The sequence below is a fragment of the Plectropomus leopardus genome, chromosome 23 (assembly GCF_026936395.1).
Source record: "Plectropomus leopardus strain MGB_pleo_1.0 chromosome 23, ASM2693639v1, whole genome shotgun sequence".
Taxonomy (NCBI): Eukaryota; Metazoa; Chordata; class Actinopteri; order Perciformes; family Serranidae; genus Plectropomus; species Plectropomus leopardus.
The window spans coordinates 9,501,076-9,507,249 of record NC_142198.1 but is presented as its reverse complement, the minus strand read 5'-3'; positions in this window follow the sequence as shown (position 1 = coordinate 9,507,249).

Genomic DNA, 6,174 nt, shown 5'->3' with positions numbered 1-6,174 from the left:
ATTTTGCCAAGTTACACTGAGAAGCACCTGAAATGGACTCTTTACGGAGTCACGTCAAAGTGCACTCGACTACCTCCAAGCTTGTTGTGTGGCGCAATATGTGGTTCTTTAGCATTCACCAACAATTCACTGTCAACATTCAGTGACGATTCAGCAATCTGTTTTGTCACCCCGTCTTCATTTTCCAAGCAATAAGCGGAAGGGACTTGAAATGTTGACTGTGAAATGTTCCTGTATTGTAATTTGCAACATGTGATTCGGCCAGATGAACATTTTCATTTGTAATTTGTCATATCATATTATAACAAAAAGGTACTCTATATACTTGCATTATGGGAAGAGTAGATTTTTTGGGAGCTTGACTTCATAGCAGAGAGTTGTCCATTTTAAAAATGCATCAGGATTATTAGGTACTACAGCTCAACCTTTCTCAGTCTAGTAAGATCATTTGCTACATAATAGATCATCTGAGGGGATGTCATATTTGTGCCCCTGATGAGCCTGGCCCTGTATTATACCATCAGTGTGTCCTTGTGTTGGCAGTTTTGGGTGTCTCATGTATTGTCAAGCATCAATCTCAGGTTGCTCTGCTGCACATACAATATTCATAAAGGTTATTACACTGTGTGTGCCATTTACAGGCTGAGTATGACAGGCTGTAATATATATTGTTTATGTTTTTTATAATGGCATGTCTGCTGTTTTGTTTTTTCTCTCTTTGTCCTCTATATATGTGTTTAGGGTGCACTTTCATCATGCTAAACTGGTCTGAGGTGAGTTGTGTCTCCCCACTCACACAAGCTTCCCTGTGTTTATTTGTCCCCTTTATTATCATCATAGGATTGCTCGCACTACTCAGAACAGTAACTCATGAGAGAGATGGAGTTCAAAACACCATTCGGCTGCATTTAAAGTGTCTGTTTATCCCCCTGCTCTGTACATCTGTGATCCTCTTGTCATGCATTTGTCATCTGATTTGTATTCTATAGGTACTGACAACAAAGTGCTTCCAACAAAAGCATATATAAGTTATGAAGGGAGTCAGGAGGCAGGTATGTTTTTACTAGATTTCATTCATCCCATGGGGCTTTCTACAAGTTACACTTCACTGTTCATCCTGTTTTTCTTATAGAAATAATCAAACAATAAGCCTGCTCTGTTTATTGGAGGCAGGAGTTGAGCCCTGAATCAATAAACAGACGTGAATTGCTTTAGATTTTGCTTCCTCTGTAAGCCAAACTTCCCATGAATTTCCAGCTGATGCACAGTGGGACTGTTGCAGGGAAGCTAGTGGGTGCGTCTAAACTTATAGTGCTGGATAGCAGGTAAGACACTAGAGGGCAGCAGAGTTTTCGCAACATAGTACTTGCTGTATTTGGCGAATTTGAAGTCCCTGTCCATTCAAATATGTGCTTTGCTTACCATACTTAGATGTCAGAATAATGTATGTGCAGGAATTAGAGGTCTGTTTTCAAATTGCTAAAGGAGACTTTCAATCCTCTGAGAAAGGAATTCATGTAAAGGGACAGTCAACTCTCAAATCAAATATATTTTTTGTCTCGCCTGTAGTGCTATTTATCTCTCTAGATTGTTTTGGTTTGAGTTGGCAAGTGTGATATCAGCCATAGAGATGTCTGCCTTGTTTCAAATATAATGTAACTAGATGGCACTCAGCTTGTGGTGCCAAAAATATGTAGGCCTATTTTTGATTTGGGGGTGAACTGTCCCTTTTAGTAGAAAATATCTTGCATTTAAAATGTATGAAATGAAGTAAATTTGCATTTTCAGAGAATCTGGATCTTTCAAAGAGGGCGATGGAGTAGATGTGCTTTTTTTAGAATTTGTAAGTTCATATCAAATTAATATTAAATATCAGAGAAATTACAAATCATAAGCAGATACTGTCATGCCTTATAACATGTCAGGGTAGTAGTTTTATACTATAAAACCCTCAATTATGTTCTAGTAAATAAAATATATGCGTCAAGAGATTTCCTGCTAAACCTTAATTAGACTGATCTGTTTTCAGGCCACTGCTGGACCAGCAGCTCAGTATGAAGTACATTTGCCTTCCGATTGTGGTTGGTACTGAAGGTAACTATGCCCATGACTTATCTACAGATTAATCGTAATTTTTTGTGTGAATAAGCATGTTTACATGGCATTCATGTTAACTACTTCATTCAAGTACAGTAAAAGAGACACAAACTGGCCTCATAGATGCAAAACAACTACTAAGAAAAAAAATGAAAAAAAGACAAAATCAAAAAAGAAACAAAATGGCCTCATAGAGACACAAAACAACTACAAAGAGACACAAAATGACAAAAAGAGACAGAAATGGCCTCATAGAGATGCAAAACAACTACAAAGAGATGCAAAATGACGTCTAGACTAGATGTCTAGACACAATCATTTTCTAAGTCCTTTTCAAAGTTATAGTGGTTAAACTTGTTTTGTATAGCAAGTGATCAGTTTTGACGTTTACATTGTGCCAATAGATATAACATCACGCCATTTGCGAACTGAAGAAAATAAATGGAAATACTTTATACGGTATGGCTGGCAAGCTACCTGTCTTGCAGTGATGTGGCAACTGCTGAAACAAGAGTGAAGTGATTTATTTGATCAGAATATTACCGCCGCAGTCTCCCTCCCTGTTTAGTTACAACAGTGGCAGATCGGTCACCCCATCGCCTGACATGGCAGCAGCATAAATAGCCTCCACTCTTTTCTCTAGCTGTGCTGGCACTGATATCACTGTCTGTTTGCAGACGCTGGTTTCCCCTCCTTTCACTGCTATCAGCTGCTGGTGTTGACAGTCTTTCCTGATGCTTGATGTTCCTCCACAGATCGGCCTTTGTTGTCTCTGTCTTGCTTAGCTCCTGGCTGCACCTGCGGCTGTTTGCCCGTGTTTCTTCTTCTCCAGGACTGAGAGGAGCAGCAGCGGGGGAGACACAGAGGAAACACATTTACTGTTGGAAACAGGTGGAGGTAAATGCCTCTGGAGGGGGTTGGTTTTGGAAAGGCATGATTTTCAGACACAGTTCTACTGATTTATTGTAATTTGCTGCTTTGCAGCAGCATGCCCCACTCTTGTAAAGTGTAAGTGTTACGATTACATTGTACATTTAAATACTGATGCATTTCTAGTACTTGTAACTGACTGAGCAGTGCATCATGCAATAAACTTTGCATGATGGTCTTTTGTCTTTACCTGCCTGGACCACTTGGTGGTGCAGTAGTTCCACCACTTTAGACAAAAAAACTCTTAATACTCACTTTGAATCAAACCATAGACAAAAACAAGAGAACCACCAGAGCTCCACATCAAGGCTACAGCTCTTGATTTCTCCGAAATACCCAAAAGACAAAACGGATTAGCAGACATTTGGAAATTTATTTAAATAAAGCTCACTTATAATTGGTAAAATTAAGCCCTGTTTTACAGGCCTGGATCCATAACAGTAAATGGTGTGTGTGTGTGTGTGTGTGTGTGTGTGTGTGTGTGTTTGTGTCAAAAATCTCAACTACAGTATCCTCTGTGAATAATGTAATTTATAAAAATTTGGCAGGAGGGGATCAGACTATATGTCTGAAATTTATAGCTCAGCGCCTGAGAGGGCTTTTAATGAAAACAGGAATTAATTGCATTAAATCTCTCAGCTGTGAATGTTAAGCAGAGCATTTAAAGTTTGGGGAATGTTCCTCAATTTCCAGAGGGGGGGCTTTCAACTTTGGCAAAAAAAAGAAGAAAAAGTAATTGACAGTTATGGGTTCTGGACTTAAAGCCATGTTGAAAATACAGGCAAACTGACACATTCAGCTCCTTTTTTGCTACTTTTACTCTGAACTTTCATTCAAAATGCATTTGATGCATTAGGTAGCGGAAGAATTAGTCTGGAGTCACAGAACAGCAGTCAGTTCTGGAAAAAAGAGAAACGAAGAGGAGGCAATGGAGAGGAAAAAAGGGGCTGGATGGAGAATCGTACTTTTAGCTTCACAAACACACACATACACAAACACGCACGCACACAAAGACTAGCGCCTGCTGTGGAGTCTCTTGCTGAGTGAGGTCAGTGGAGCGAAGGATGAGGTGGAAGGAAGGAGGGAAGGACAGAGGAGCGAGGGAGTGAAAAAAAGGAGGAACACATAACAAATCTGAAGTTGCATAACTGGACATGCTTTTGCTCGCCCCGAAAATAACACACTGATCTCCCCCTCCTTTTTATCCCCTTTTGTATCTGTCTGCTGCTACATTTTGCTCCTCTGGTGTGCTTACAATGTTTTTTTTTTTCTTGAACCCCTCAACCCCACTGCCATCTCTGTCTTCCTCTCTCCCCTTTTCTTCCACACCTCATCCTTTATTGTAGTAATAACCAATTTTTAAGGACCTTGAGCCAAATCTGCCCCCCCAACCATATTCTAATTCACAATGAAAATTAAGTGATTTACAATGGGAATTGTTTTTGTACTTGTAGTATATATAGCATGCCAGAATGAATAAAAACAGCATCAAACTGGAGCTTGTTTATCAAAATAGTGCCACTGGAATATCCCCCAGTTGAGGTCCAAGCTAAGCTCCTAATGTCCTAAAATCCAAGAATCATCCTAAAATCCTGGGGATGTCCTAAAATCTTAGAAACATTCTAAAATCCAAGAAATGTCCTAAAATTATAGGAAGTCCTTAAATCCCAGAAATGTCTCAAAAAATTTTTCTAAATTCTTAGAAACATCCTAAAATTATAGAAATGTCCAATAATCCTAAAATTTCATAAAATCCTAGAAATGTCCCAAAATCCTAGAAATGTCCTAAAATCCTAGAAATGCCCTAAAATCCTTGAAACATCCTAAAGTCCTAGAAATGCCCCAAAATCCCAGAAATGTCCTAAAATCCTAGAAATGTCCTTTAATCCTAGAAATGTCCTAAAATCCTTGTAACAACCTAAAGTCCTAAAAATGTCCTAAATTCCTAGGAATGTCCTAAAATTCTAGAAAAAAATTCGTCCTCAAATTCTTGAAAGTCCTTAAATCCTAGAAATGTGTGGGGCTGCGACTGGTCCCTGGCCTCCTGTCCTTTTGCAAAAGTGACCTTTAAGTAAAGCCAGTTGAGTATCCCTGCTTTATTGTATCACTCCATCGAATAGAAGTTTGTGTGTCCATGCAGGCATTCATGCATTTATTCTCATCCCCAAGCTCGGTAGTGGTACTACCCACCTGCCCATCCCCAACTCCCTCCTCTGCCGCTCCCTCCCCCTCTCTCCGTTCCTCCCGCAGGCCCCCCCGGTCTACCTCTCCTCTCCGTCTAATAATAGCCATAATGTGTTATGAGTATGCAGTCTGTCTCACTCGCAGCAGCTCTGTACTCACCTCCCTCCTTCTCTTTCCCCCGTTTCACTCCTGCAGCTGGCATGTCGTCTTTCTCACCTCCGTCTCCTGCTTCCATTTCTCGCATTTCCTCTTCCTCTTGTCTTTCCATATGATCCTTGTTGTTGAAATGCTGTTTTCTCACCCCCTTTTCCCATCTTTCCCCCTTAACTTGCTCCTTCCTGTTTCTGTATGTGACATGAACATGGTGTGAACATATGTCTTCCTCCTCGCTCTTCCCACTCGTTGGCGTCTTTTACCTCCTTTTGCTCTCCTGCTTGGCTGGCTGTATGTGGTACCTAACTCCCAAACTGCTACCCATTTCTTTTCTCTTTCTGTCGTTCAGTCTCCATCTCACTCACACACACACACACACACACACACACACACACACACATACACACACACACACACACACACACACACACACACACACCTCCATCTCCATTGGCAACCCCCCCACCCCTTTCTTTTGTGGTTTTCTGCAAGAGTGTGAACTATGCAGGCTGTCTGCCTCTTCTCCCCTCTTCTCCTCCCTTGTTCTCTCTTTCTCTCTCTCAAAACTTTGCAAGTTGTCTCATTATATTTCTGCACATTGTATTTGTGTCCGCGCATTTACCTGCTGATGTTCGCACTCTTTTTTTGGAAGTGCATGTGTGCACATTTACCTAGCTAACTTGCCTGTCTGGTTTCCAAAATGTTAACGTAATTGCACCAATCAACACTGACATACACACACACACGCACGCACGCACGCACGCACGCACGCACGCACGCACGCACGCACGCACGCACGCACACACACAC